General features: G+C 40.0%; 1 protein-coding gene across 1 annotated transcript in view; it reads left to right on the top strand.

Moving 5' to 3' along the window:
* The window catches only part of LOC129102063 (astrotactin-2-like), a 238,733-nt gene that overhangs the window by 51,239 nt on the left and 171,895 nt on the right, over window positions 1–15,599 (top strand).

Consider the following 15,599-nt stretch of genomic DNA (forward strand, 5'->3'; position numbering starts at 1 on the left):
CAAGAAAACTGTGGTTTACCAACTGACCCAGACTGAAAGTGATGATATGCCTCAAGTCTAAAACACATTGCCACAGCATCGCAGCAGCCTGTCATATGACACTTCTCATTTGATGTGTCACATAAAAAAAAGAAGAATAGCAGTCTGTTTCAGACCCTGGTGCATGTATCGCCATCAGTAAAACAATAATTTGGCCATCTGTTTCCACATATCTCGTTCGACAGCGGTGTCTCTCAGACTTTGTGTCTTACAATGTCAGTTTCAGCTTTCATGAACATAAGGGACTTTTTTTCCTTGAACAGGAACTGAGAGACAGTCAAGTCCTCCACTGCTGCCAACAGTGGAATAACACACTTCTCTTTACTTAGCTAGCCATAAAGCACTGTGGCATTGTGCCTCAGCCTTCACCTCAGACAATGCCAAAGTCTTACTCTGCCCAGTCAGTGAAAGACTTGCAAATAATGTATTGGTTTAAAGTGTCGTGCATTCAACCAACATTTCATCATGGCCTTGAAGACATGTTTTCTGTCTTTGGATATTTTGCAGTTGCAGCCTGCCAAGAGAAAATGCACAGCACTGTTCTCAAGTTCACACTGCATTGAAGAGGCTGTTAATCTGCAACAACCAAACAGTATCCAGCGCCTTCAGCTTTCCCCTCAAGCTCTGCTACTCCCCCAGTGAATGCTGCCAAGGGGAGCTCCCTACTGATTAATCTCTTGCCTTCTGTCCAGAGGGCTCATTTATTAGTTTTTAGGGTGTTCCCCAGTGTTCTCCATACCCTTTCTGACAATTGAGGTCTTCTGAAAGTCAACCTACTGTATGTGAACTCATTCCACAAGAACTGTATCTGCTGCAACTGACAGAAGGAAAAGACAACCTCAAAGGGTTCTACAAGAATTGACGATTATTTTTCTTCTTTTTTTTGTACTACAAACAAATTTTCCCTGGAACCTGAGCTAGCAAATGTGTGCCATATAAGCCTAAACCCTTTACTGCATGCATTCTATATTGGAGCATAAATAATGTATTGCATCATCCCAACCATCCATTGGAGATAGGATAGGAGACTTTCTAGAGATGATCGATTTAGATGTTGACTGCCTTTGCTGTTAGTCTGTAATATATACTGAATATAGCTCCAATGCTCTCAATGTTCTGGTCCATGTTTTAGACTAGGTTTTTTTTCTGTCATTGCTGCCGTTGCCACTGCTCTGACCTCCTCACACAGTGTTCATTATAGACAATCCACAATTAGCACATATGTTTGATAACAACGCACCAACAGAGAGGATATTCCTCCCGGTAATACTCCTCCAGGCGTCCCGGTCACTAATGTAGCCATTTATGTTTTCTAGTACCACTATACATTTAGAAGAGGAATCCTTGTCTGGTGACTTACTGGCAAATTACTTCAACCTGCTATCAGATGCTCACATAAAAACAGCAGTTAGCGTTCTCCCTTTTTACAACATGCAGTCACATTGAGGTGACCCTCTCATCCACTGGGACTCTCTAAATGTGCCTAGTTGCAGGAGTGGGCTTTGTTGTCCCTGTTCCGGACGTAGTTCCTTCCGGATCCTGCTGTAAGTCATTGGGTTCATTATGAAAGACACTTTGTCCTCACACCTGAAACTGTTTTACCTTGCATGTCCCCGAAAAGGCTAGCATTGGAGCAACATTAAAACTTTCCTTACATCTAGAACAAAGACTTAACTGTCAAGACAACACATATGACTTAGTTTCTATTCCCATGTTTCTTCTTTGGGTCTATAGCTCAGCCCTGTAAATTCCACACTGCCTCCACTACCCGTTAACAATATGTGGAAGTATATGGGGGACAGAAACGTCATGTTAATGTCTGATACAACATCTGCATACTACTGTATGGTACTGTAAAGTGTTGAGCCTCTCCTATTAATTACTCAGTAGATTACGCCTACTCTTGCCTGCCAGTTAAAGGGTATGTTGACTGCTTTCGCATCACACAAACAGGTTAGTCTACACCTTCCCCACTTGTCCATTAAATCAATGAATGACCTGCTTCACTGCATGGCTAATTGTTCTTAACCAGAGCCGTTAGTGTCATAGCATATTGTTGTGATGATACCGTGGATGTAATTAGGAAACAAGTAAGATGGTGTTTCATAATTTTCTCCTCATGACTTCATGTCTGCTGCACAGCTCAGTCATCAGGTTCTTGAATAACCAGTGTGATCCTTTGAATCATCGTCCTAAATGATGTGACATCTCTTGCAGATTTCTGAAAATTAGCCATGAATAAATTCTGTTTCCTCATGAAATTCTAATGATTTTTTAAAGTAAAAACAAAGATGACTAGTAAACCATGATCCGTAGTATGCAAAATGCTAAAGTTTATGAGTTACCATCATATATGAATCACATTTACCTGTCCTTGTTTTTACAGTTGTATATGCAGGTATTTTCCAATTGCTCAGGGCATGGATGTGAGCTCTTTAGTACACTTGGGGCAAATATAAGAAGTGTAATTTTCTTTAATTAGTCCATAAGGAGGAAAGGAGCCTCGTTACTGACCTCTATATTCACTATAATCTTCTACGCCGAGGGACACCATATGTAAATGCAGTGGGTCAAGGTGTTCTTTATGTGTTCTGCCCTGGCTCTTTCTCTTCCTTGTATCCATAGGGGGGAGAATGGTACAAGCAGCTCTTTACGGAAGCATCCTGGCATAGGTCCTGCATGTTCTCATTCATAGCAGTTCTGTTCCCAGATTTTTGCAGGGTACTAAACACATGGTCAGGTGCTGTGGAGCTGCTTCGAGGACTGTGCCACTGTCATGGTGGCTTGGGTCCAGGCTTTGGTTGTGACATGAGTGTAGCACAGAAAGGATTGCGTCCTGATTCTTTGTCCAATCCTTTTTAATGAATTGTGTCTTACAACATTAATTAATTTGGACTCCATAGAATCCATTCGCTAACACAGTGTCTTTGTCAAAATAGTGTACATTCTTGAAGTGGTTATTTGGGTATACTTTGGTGATAACCCACGTCACACTGATTCAAAGCCATCTGTGTTTTAGATGCACAGTATGATGAGGGATAGTTTTTTTACTCAGTATGCACAAGTGCACTTATTTTTAGAGGCTGCATATTCTCCTCAGAAAGGGGAGCTGTTCAGACATTGTAAGACCAGCTGTCAACCTGCACCATCTAAGGGAAAGGAAGTTATGTAGGCATGGCTGGCACATGTAGGCATGTATGTTGAAGTTTTCTTCCTATTGCCCAAGAGAGTAATAGCTGCTGTACTTATACCACTTGGCAGTATAGCACCACCTGCAGGCAATGAATGTTACAGCTGCAGTTTAATTTGTTTCTTCTGCTTGTTTAACTAATCAATTAAACTAACAGTTTCATTTGTAGCAGCTACTTTATTCCACGCCAGTAGAATCTGCAGTTCAACATCGCCACTTTCTTGCCTATAGGTTGCACAGGTTAAACTGGAACTTCAGGGTCAGAAAGGCTTCAAAACAGCAGTCCACAAACCAAGCGGTGACATCACGATGACTACATCCACTTCTTATATACATTCTTTGTTCAGAACTCATTACATTAAACTGCCACTGTGACTCTGCTGTTGAGTAATTATAGACAGTGACAGCCGTCACCATGTTGAGGGCTGTGTGGAGGCAATAAATATGCTGTGACTCTCCAATGTAGCACCTTTAAATAGTTCTCTTAACAAATATATCTTCAGAGAACATTCACAGAAATGAATGTGTACAGACATACTGATGTGCACCACGTGCACAATCAGGCTGTCCCTCTTTCACATTCACAGCACGTGCATTCTTGAAAAGACAAACCATTGTAATAGAGCACTTGTTCGGCTGGCCAAGAGTCATGACCAAAGCAAATTAGTTCTCTTCAGACTTCCAGTGAAAAAGGCTGAATGCTATTAATAGAGACAAAACTCAGGTAGAAGTGGCTGCATCCCCCATCTTTGTATTTTTTCACCCCTTTTTTCTTCTGCCCATTCATCCACCTTCTCTCTGTCTGTCTGTTCTGTTGCCTGGGTAACAGTAACCGATGGAGACCAGGAGTTCGGGGAACAAAAGAAAAATGTTGTCCCGAAGGTAGAAGATTATTGAATAACTGTGTTAATGCATGTACTTTTGACTGCTTGTGTTTATGCATGCATGTGGAGAGCATAATTGGTTGCATACTTGTGAAGAAAGGATATAGATTTGTAAGATAATTTAACTATGTTGCCAAACATTTCACATATCCATTTAAAACATGGCGTACTGTACATGGAATGGTTTACATTATTTTTTTTATTTGTAACACTCTGTGAGTGAAGCCTGTTCAATCAATGTATTGTTCAGGCAAAAATGAAAATTAAACTATTATTTTGTTAAACTGTAGATTTGAACACCATTAAACAGAACACTCAGTAATGTAGTCTCTGTAGTAATATCTTGATGCAACCCCTAGGAACTTTAAAAGCATTTCCAAGCTGCAAATTCTATTCTTGTAATTAACAGAAAAACACAATCTCACATTTAAAAAAACAATTATAATAACATTGACCTTACTGCATGTCTCAACATTTAAAGTGTAATACAAAGAATGTGTTCTCTATATTGTGACAGTCTATTCAAACCATTCAGGATTGTTAATCATAAATAGAGCACATATATATATGTCTGTTCTCTTTGTATAGTTGCAGAGTGGGAACAAGTACCAGCTATTTGCACTTTTGTATCGAAATATTCAGCATCATTTATTTTCTAGTATTTATCCCCATATTTATTATATTACATACTATTTGTTTGAGCTTTTCACAGAACCATTCCACGGCTACCCCACTTGCTATGCGGAGTTAAAACTATGCAAGCGTAATTCACTTAGACTCTCGGTTTCGATTGCTAGCAATTGAGTATGTTCAGTTGAGAGACTTTTTTATATGTTGATCGCTTCACAGATATTTACTGCTGGGAATTAGACCATCTTCACTGCATATCTCATTAACCTCCATGAACCCTAAAGATAGCACCACCAAGCTCTGCCATTCTAACTGCCGTAAGCTGTCAGACCAATGGCTTTATTTTTCTCCCTCATCTACTCATCTGCTTCTTTGTCTCACTATTGATTCATCCCTCTCCTTACTGTTCTTTTAATGGCCCCTTGAAGCACAGTGACTAAAGTATTTGGGAGATTTCCCATTAATGTACATTTGAACTGCTTGTTTTCCCTCCCCTTAGGACTAACGATAGCATATGTGTTTTGCTAGCAGCCATTAATGACTCAAGCACCAATTGGGAACATCTGTGCTGTTTGAATTGGGCTTGGAGGAGTTATGCAGACCTGGTATTAGCATTTATTTCCAAAGCAATCTAAATCTATTACATGTTGTCACTGCAGGACCATGCATTTCTCCCTCAGCCCCCCAGAGAAACTGACATCTCCCCTACAGACGTCTATGTTTTAACCTAAAAGCTAGTGTCGGAACACTCTACTGAATAACATGAAATATGTGGGTTGGAGCTACAAGTGAAGTGAGGAGACATTGCTGTGATATGAGGAGCATGCGAATGACCAGGGATAGGGGGTTTTAGCGGGAGAGCAGGAGGGGACAGCTTTTGATTGCATCTGGCACGAATGGACAAAGACTGTGCTCCCCTTCAGCTGCTGGCGCTCGCTGACAGGTCTACTCTCACAAGCTGTTGTGGTAACACTTGGCCGACAGCTGCAGATACAAATAAAGGCCTCACTTTAAGCTAAAAGACAGGGAATATAACAAGGGCTGAGGCTCCAGCTGCCTCTGATAGTGGTTAGAACCAGCTCGAGCAAACACTAACACATGAAAACACCTATAATCACACATAGCACCATTGCACTCGCACGCTTTGAAAGCAAGGATATTTCTGTCTCCAGCAGAAAGCAAAGTCATTCATTTTCAGTTTTAGTCTCATGTTTTTTCAGTATTCTGTTAAATACCACGAAATTGCTCAAGTCCTTGTAAGCACTGAAAGACATTTTTTTTTTTTTAATATGCCCCCCAAGCTAAATAAGAAAACAAAATGACAGCGTATGTGTGTCCACCGTTATTTTCCCACATGCTGCTGTATGCACCATACTCCACACTCTGATGCCTGTATCCTAACAAAAGCAAAAATCCATTCCCTGCCCCTTTCAGTCCTAGGCCCTTCTTTTTTCTCAATCAAAGTCACCCCAAGGGCCTCATTGTCCATGCCCTCTTATTGCCTTGTTATCAACAGCTATGCTGTATTCGCCCCTTGTGACACCACTGCAAATATTGGCATTACCTTTCTAATCACATGTCTTTCTCTGAAATGTCACCGTGGCAGGCAAGTGTGCTTACAGTTGGCTTACACTGCCTCGGTGTGAAGATATCATCTATCTATTATCGAAGCAAATGGAAGAGCCATAATGTAGTGCGGGTGGGTGGGGTGCTGTCTGGCATTGCAGGCTCCTCTTTTCCAGCAGTACTAATTTGCCACAGTAATGAGCAAGCAGTGGTGCATGGTCATCAGGCAATTATATTTGGTTACCATGCAAACAGTGAGCATCATGGGATGTCATTATGCTGAGAAATATACCCAGGCTCTATTACAATGGTGGACAAAAACAAATACAAGACATTATCTAATGCAGACCCATTTTTTTTAACAGTCATGAGGTTTTAAAATGCTAAATATTTTCCCTTGAAGGATTCCGTCATGGGTTGCTGCTGATGCATTCAGTCATCTATATTTAATGTTTTCCACACACGCTGAATTATCTATTTTAATATTACAATTTTTTCCCTATTATTCATAACCTGTAATTACATCAAATTAAAGTCATGGACAGATTCTGTATGGTCTCATCTGTAAATTCTTAGTTTGAATGGGCCAAAAATACTCAGTTAACGGCAACCATGTATATATCATTTTTTGAAAAGCCTAATTTACCTTGAACCGTATGCATCGGCACAGCAAACAAACTGAGGGAACTGAAACCAACAGTTTTCATTCATAGGGATGGAGAAAACAAATGTATCTGTGATTATACTTTGAAAAGCCCATTGGGTGGGGTAATGGGAAATGTTTAACTGAATGCCCCCTGTAGATTTTAGTAAATACTGATGTTCACTATCAGGCATGCTCCACATGCAGAGGTCCACTTTTCCTCAATTATGGAACAAAACCACCTTAATTGCTATCATGCTCTCAGAACTTACTGTTTCTGTTATTTCACAGACTTTATAACAGCAATGTTTCAATAAACTCTACCCTACCCAATTCTGGAGGATAACATTTATTTTTTAGAACCAATATAAAAAAGAAAGTTTTTGTTATATTCCTGACTAAAACAATTACCCTGCAGTTACAGTTAGAGTCAATATAACACTGGCAACCAGCTAGCAAGACAAAGCATTGTTGTTACATGTTATAATATACACACAGTAGCAAGCAACATGCAAAAATGTATTGAAGCTTCTGAAGTTACACTGTGTGTATACAGTGTATTGTTGATGTCGATGTTTGGCATTGCTGAATAAATGGCTTGGCCTGTAAAGACATGATTTTAAATCAGTTCCTTCACAAAAAAAGTATTGCATATGTATGAAGAACGCCCCTTGCGGTACTGAAATGTCATTTATCTCTGTAATCTAAAGATGCAGACTTCATCCTTCTGTACAGGCCTGGACAGAATTATTGTTAGTCTCACTAAGAGAGGAAAGTGGTGGGTGTAGGGCAAGGGCTAAAGCTAGAAAAAGCCTGGGAGAAAGGTATTGGGTGGGCAGCTGCACCACACCAGCAAATCAGCCCTAATTCTCTGATATAATTCACACGGCCAGGGCTAAAGACAGCATTATCTGCCCTCAAATCTTTTCCCTGTGTGGGATAGAGCAACATGGCATGTAAAAGGGGAGGATAGAGAGGTGGAGTAATGGACGGATGGGACTCAAGGCAATGGAAAAGGGGATGGGGAGTGGATGATGGAAACATGTATTAGTTCCCATGGCGGGGAGAACAAAATGGAAAGGTCGACCCGGTGCTTTCCAGTTAAGCTGTGGGAGATTTTCATTCAGTTTTCAATCACAGTGTAATCAGATTTTATGATTAGGTACGGGCTTTTCGTCAGTGTAATTTCTCTAGTGATTTACATAGCCGGGACTGTGGACTTTTTGAAATGATTTCCAGTCATTTCAGAATAGATTATTTCACTTACATCAAAAAACTTTACCTTACCAACCGAGATTTAACACACCATTTTGGCAGAGGCCTTTCGAGGACAGGTGTCTTTCTATATTACATTTGTCAACAACCGAACAAACGCTTGATTACCAAGAGTTGATGGAAAGTAGCAGTGATTTAAAGTGTTTGTAGATATTGTTGTACATCATAACTGCCACTACGACTCACAGAGTAAATGAGAGTTAGTTGTTGAATGAATGCATTAAATAATTACTGGATGAGACATGTAGTTCAACATGAATTAAAACAGATACATCAAAATTTGTGCCAACATTTTTTTCATTCTACCACTATAAAAACCTGATCATGTTATAGTGTTTTCTAATAAAACATTTTGCCTCCCCTTACCCATCACTTTCCGCCATTATGAATCCCAATTGAAACTATTCACAGTTATATTTCCTCCCCACACACTTTGGAGCTTTTGCTGGCGCATGGTTTTCTCCCACATCACTTTTTCTTTTTAAATGTTATCTTACTATTTGAAAATACCTCTGCGGCCAACTAGATGGTTGAGAGGTGGCCCAGTGGTTGAGAGTAGCTGGACTACACCCTATTCACCCAATAATAGCCTGAAAGACATAAGGTGAAACAAAATAGAAATGATGCTGTTGGTGCTGCTAGTTGGAACTGTGAAACATGGTAAAGGTCACAATTTTTCTTTTTCTTTCTTTTTTTTAAGCCTTTCCAAACCTAAGAAAGCTAGTACCACACTTATTGCTTTGAATGTTTTTTGTTTGCTTACATCGTGGTTTCCAGAAGTTGGTCCCTATAGCACCTCCTGCCTGATGATATGATGCAGATTGTGAAATATGGAAAGCTATCATTGGTCAGAGACCAACGTGTAGTCCATCAATACTGTCGGCCAGGTTACTACAATACTTTATGACTATATGTTGTCTTAATCTGACACAGCGGCAAAATGATTGTGTAGTCTGAACCTGGCATGAAGCTAATATCAGTCTAGCTACTAATAACAGTTTGTATTATGTCTTGGAGATTGGAAGTTATTTCTCTGTGTGCCCAGGACTTGGACAGGCATGGTTTCTTCAAGGTGAATTAGCCAAGAGGAAACATTAACCAGCGAGCCAAGTCCTGTCATTCACGCTGCGACTTCTAGTTGGACAGATAGAATGGAGAGCAGATGCTAAGGCACCTGCCACTTTAACTTCCTGCTGGGAGAGAGAGCTGGAAGAAACCGATACAACACTGAGAGGGGGGCAGTGTAACAAAGAGTGGGTGGCTGACAAATAAAAGATGGTGACAGAAAAAAAAAAAAAAAAAGTTGCAGAGAGTGTTAGAGGATGTTGTTCTGCCTCGAAGGTTTCTGCCTGACACACAGTGACATGAACACAGGGCGTTAAGGGTGTGTTTACTTGGGCAACCCATGTATATGAATCTGTGTACCCCTTTGTGCTTTTCACTGACTCTCGGTCATCTGCTATTTTTGTTTCTGTTTGACTTTCTGAATTCAGCATGTGACTATTGCACAGTAGGATTTGCTTTGAACAATACCCTAAAGATTGCTATAGTCCAAGCTTCCCTTGGAAGAGGAAGGAGATGGATACAAGGGTTTAGTGAGCTGCAGCCTCCACTGTGCACAGATGGTGGCTTAACCAAAGCATGTGCTGGATGTGTTTGCTCTGAGACGCGTTGTTTCGATGCACAAAGACGCTTAATAGGATCATAAGAGAGCCAGTTGTGCCAAAGTACATATAAAACTCAATATAATTGATCCTCTTTTGAGGGTTCGATTAAGTAATACTTTAAATGCAAACACCTCATTCGTGTGTTTGCATTTATATGACCACTTTCCACTCAGGCCACGTATTGTTTGTTGTTTCTAAAATGTGTATTACAAGAAGGGTGAGAAGAAAGAAACAATAGAAAAGAAGCATCATGTTACAACAGTATGTTGATACAGTGGTCAGGAATAGAAAAAAATATTGCCTCACACAATTATATTTAGGTTAATTTCTAGATTTATTTTAGATACTTTTTTAGCAAAAACTGTGATGTTATGTTTTATCACAATACATAGTTTATGTGCATTAAAATAAGATACATTTCAATTCCTTCCCATGTGGGTAATTACAGTACCTGAATAAACACTATTTCATTTGTGAATAACGAGAGACATGATTTTGCAGTATTCACATCATTTGTAATGCAGAACGATGATATTTACAATTAATGTAAATGTTAATTTTTGACTTAATGCTGCTCTCTTATGTTTTTGAATGTAAAATATGGCAAAGCATCTGCCTCGTCATGTGCTATTTTCTGTGAATGTGCCAAAGAGAGGTGACACATCTGAGAGATCCGTGGCTATTTCTGTCCTCAACAGAAGAAATGCCATCAGAATTAGAGTCACATTGCAGAGATTAGACACAACAGCAGAAATTATGCAGAAAGAATGCCAGAGCAAAACAACTAAACACACTCAAGATGTTGCTACATCTTTGCCAGATGTTGCAAAAGTAAATGTTGACCATATTACATATTGCAAGAGAAAACACTTTGCCTGAAAGAATTTAATATTTTATGTTCTCCACGTTTAAAGGAATTGTTCAAATTATTTGAAGTGGGGCTGTATAAGGTACTTATCCATAGTCTTCTTTTAGGTGGCTAATATACGTTTGTATTTTAGCCACCTTTGTACTCCGGCCTGAGTCTTTAAAATGAGTGTGTGCCGACTGCCATTTTCTATAGGTAATCCACCAACTATGGATAATTACCTCATACAATCCCATTTCTAATCCAAATTTTCCCTTTATCAAAAAAAAACCAAAACTGAATTCAATACTGATCAGGAAACTGCATTGGAAAGTTCTAAGTAAGTTAACACCTCAGGTTCCACTAAGAGTCTTTGACTGACTCTTAGCTGAAATTTTCCATGTTACGCATGGCTTATTCTTTAGACACACAATCCCTTAACCGTGCATGTTGCTACTTCTTTCACACCAAAAGGACTGTTTGGAATGAATCAGTGATTATCTTTGATTCACATTCACTTCACTTAAGCTCAATGATCCAGTCCAATGAAGTTTTGCTGTGGGTTTCTTAACCTCTTGACTCAACTCCTTGAATAGTGAGACTGACTGACCTGGTATTTATGTTGTCACCATGTTCAAGGGCTCATGTAAATCGTCAGTTTAGCATGTGAAGTTATCTTTATGTTCATTATGATTCTGAGAAAAAGCTGCACTGTAACTCATTAGTTGGCTTTGCTTTGCCTATTGGGATGTTTAGGCAACCGATCATTTGACCTCTAATGCATTAATTTATCAAATCAAATGTGATTTTTTTTGCGTGACAAGCTAACCCTGTCTCTCATAGGTAGTGGGCAGCTAGCAGAGCTTTATTTTAATATGAGGTGTATGATTGAATCTTAACTACCAACAACTTTCCTAACCTTTCCAAAGATTGTGGTCGAGATCGTACCTGTTCATTTTACCCTCATTCCAACATATAAATTATGTTTCTGAAACAGCCTGGAGAAAAACCCAAAAGGTTATTTATTGTAGCCATGTTATTACATTGCATTGTTGTCTAGGCCAACCATCTGCATAAATCCTCTTCATTGCCTTCACATAGTGGTGGACATTTTAGTCCAAATTGTTTTGAATGGGGAGAAAACAAAATGACTGGACTGTATTGTGCTAATATTTGCCAATGATGGTATTTTTTCTCACCCAGCCAACAAAGAGCATCAGGATATTTTGTTTTTAATGCAGAGCTTCATGAGAAAGTACCCAAAGTAAATATGCCATAGTGGCAGCATGATTTAGTATTAATACAACTATAAATTAATTAACTCAGACTTTCATAGCTTTTGCCACAGCTTGCAGGCTCATTCTGAGGGCTGTGCAGTCGACCCATATCATTTTGACTTTCTCTGGTAGGTATTATAGGCACCAACAATCTCTGTCCTTTATTTTAAGATGACAGTCATGGCTAAACCAAGGTAATAGCTTAATCTGAGGAATTTGCAGCAATAATGTGTGTTGAAAAATTGTGAGGGAAAGCGAATAGTTCGCTGCAGGTGCCAAATTCTACATTTAATCTGTAAAAGACTGAGGATGAAAAAAAAAACATTTGAGAAGGGATGAAGCCATTGCAAGTGAGCCTGGCAGGGAATGTTGAAAGGAAAGAGGCAACATGATCCACAGTGGAGAGGAAAAGGGAGGATAGGTGGATAGGAAGTGAAATGTAAAAAGCATGCACAGCAAGAAAGTGAAATTTACCAGAGCAGGCTGATGGTAGAAGGGTGCAGAGAGGAGAACAAAGGGAAAAAAAGGAGGGAATAACACGCAAGGATGGCAAATGGGATCATTATTGTGGAAAAAAAGAAAAGAGAATGCTAAGTAAGGAAAATAATCACAGACTGAAGTAAACCTATAACACAGAAAAGAGTTGAATTATGGGGTTTCCAGCCAATCTGCTCCCCGTGAAGTCACTTAGGACTGAAGCAGCAGGGATTTGTAGGGTCTGAAGATGAACAGAAAACCCATTTTCCCTCATGGCTACATCTGCCACTGTGAATTTATATGGCTGTTGTACTGAAGAGCGCAAGAAAGATGTGATCAAACATGAAGGGAAATGGAGACAGACATACGCGCTGTAATTGAGAAGGAGAGAGAACAAAAGGCGAGAACGATGGGAAGTGCAGAGGAAAACATTGCGAGATGATACAGGAAAGGGAATTTGAGAGAACCTTAAGGGCACTGATGTGACAGAATCAAATTAACAGAGATGGAAAAAACAAAAGCTGACATGGGGTATATATAGTTTTTTGGTAGGAGTGCTTGAACTTTGTAAAGCTTTTAGATTGTCTATATTGTAATGGTTTTGCGAAATAGGTCTACGGTATTTAGTTTTAAATATGAGGGTAATTAAGGTTTAAATGTCAATATGTCCTACCAGTGCACGGTGTAATTGTAAAATGTGTCATTATTCAAAGTTTCCATGACAAATGGACAATTCCTTCTCTACATTCCAGTGACAATCAACTGACGTGTTACAGCAGTGTTGAGATGAATAAATGCATCGCCGAGCTATAGAAAATATTGATGCCCTGCGCTAAAAGCTTTATTTGCAACAGACATTGTAACATTTTATTATTTTCATTGCAGTTTCCTTGAGTGTTGCTGCAGAGCCTTACAATGTCACTCCATTATCACTCTGCTACTAAAATGAAACATAAGCCTTCATGAGTTTTTTGCCGTTTTTCAGGGTGAATTAATGTAGAAGTTCACGCGAAGGGGAGTTTGCGGGACTGCATTTCTGCAAAGCTGCCATCCCATTGGAGATTAATGAACAAGTTTGTCTGTGGTGCTAGTCCTCCCTGGGCAGCCTCCCCTCTCAGCGCAGTTTGATTTATGGACACCCAGCAGTGCATGAGTTATAATTTCAAAGGGGTTTGTTTTTCCTCATGAAGATGGAATTTTAAATGTTGTGATGAATGATCTCTTGTGGATTTTATTTATTATGCTGTCTCGATCTAGTTTCTGTGTGTGGCTCTGCGTTTGCACATGTGTTCCCTTGCACACGCTCCTGTGGCTGAAGTTTGTGCACATGGGAAAACCGTGTGTGCATGTGTGTAAGTTTGTGAATATCACCACATCTTTAAATAAATCCTGGTAAAAGTGCTGAACCTGCATTTTTCTTTCTGACATCACGCATATATATCGCCTTTAGGTTGCCATGGCTTGCTGACTCAAATGCTACATCCACCTATGGGATGTCATTTTGGGAAAAAAAAATCTAAGAATAAGTCACACCCTCCCTTTTGTCACCCCACCATTCTGCCTGTACATATGGATTTACTTCATCATCCAGCCGCAGCATGCATGTTAGGGTGTTTTATGTTCCTGTGATTGTGAGATATTGAATGAGCCGTGGAGAAATGTGATGCTCCTTGGTGAATTTACAGGGCCACAGAAGGAGGACGAAAAGATCACAGGAAGAAAGAGAGGGCAAACCAGGCTAACATCAGAAGACAGGAGTTCAGATGCAGCATTGCTACAAAGAAAATAATTCCTGCAACACATCTGTGTCCATGTGCTGGAGAAACAATATAGAAAGGGAATGGATGCATTACATCAATTCCTACTCGTAGCCATGGAGTACGTTCATCATTTGTGAATGTTATGGTTGAAAATTATTGTTGAAAAGTGCTTTTTCAACTTTGGTGATATTTGAGGTTGTAGTTTTTTGACGATGAGGTCTGCATTTTAATATAAGGTTATACTTAACTCTTGCGCATGTGAATATACATTATGTATGTGAATGTATACAGGTGCCTGCTGTATTTCTGCAAAAGTGCACAATGTGCTAGCAAAGTGGTGATATTGAGCATTAAAAAAATGTAATGTGGTGTTCAGTAATTGCATTGTGTTTGTATGTGTTTATTTGAATTAGTGCATATCCGTTTCCTTCCTACATTTGAGTTATCTGATAATGCATCATTGCTACAGGGGCTGCCTCGTGTTTCATTCTCCTTCCCTGAAAAATACCCCAATAACTTATGATCCTCACTAGTTTCCTTTGCATTTGAAGCAACTAAATCATGTTTAGCATCGTACTGCTAAACATTGGTTATGTTATACAGCAGACAAACTAGTATTTAGAGATAGATGACAAGGGGATGTGGTGGGGGGAGCGACTGAAAACGACTGTAAATGATTGTAATTTTGCTCGCTCACCATCACGGACTGTTACGGAATGTGGTGTGGACCCAAAAAGCAGAACGACCAGGAGACAGATAAAGTTCTGTAGCTTTATTTAAAGCGGAGAACTCAGCATACAGACAGGCAGGATAAGACTCACAGAGGGAAACAGGCAGGGGATCAGGCAGACAGAAATCAGAGGAAGCGGAGGTTAAACTCGGGGTCGGGGACAGAAGGCTGAGTCGTTGACCGGGGCACGGGCAAGGCAGGTAAGTCCAGGCAGGCAGGCAGGGTCGGCAACGGGAAATCAGTCCGGGGGATAACGCTGGAAGGTCTGGCATAATGCGGAGTACGATCTGGCAGTGAGTGTGTGTGAGACTGGTGTTTAAATACTGCAGAGTTGATGAGTAGATAGAAGGCAGGTGTGTGGCTTGGAACAGGTGAGTATGCTTGTGCTGATGAGGTGATTAGGTGAGTGAGGGAAGAGTGTGGTGAGAGAGTGGGAGGGGTGACACACCCACCTCACAGACACACACACAGAGATAACCAAACAAGGGAGCACAGGAGACACAAGGGCAAGGGAAAACACATGAAACACAAGGAATAAACAGAGACATGGCCATGGTCATGACAACGGACAATCTGTCAAAGATCTTTCTCTGAGTTAAAATTCACTCATTTCT

Source organism: Anoplopoma fimbria, chromosome 14 (assembly GCF_027596085.1).
Source record: "Anoplopoma fimbria isolate UVic2021 breed Golden Eagle Sablefish chromosome 14, Afim_UVic_2022, whole genome shotgun sequence".
In the NCBI taxonomy this organism is placed as follows: Eukaryota; Metazoa; Chordata; class Actinopteri; order Perciformes; family Anoplopomatidae; genus Anoplopoma; species Anoplopoma fimbria.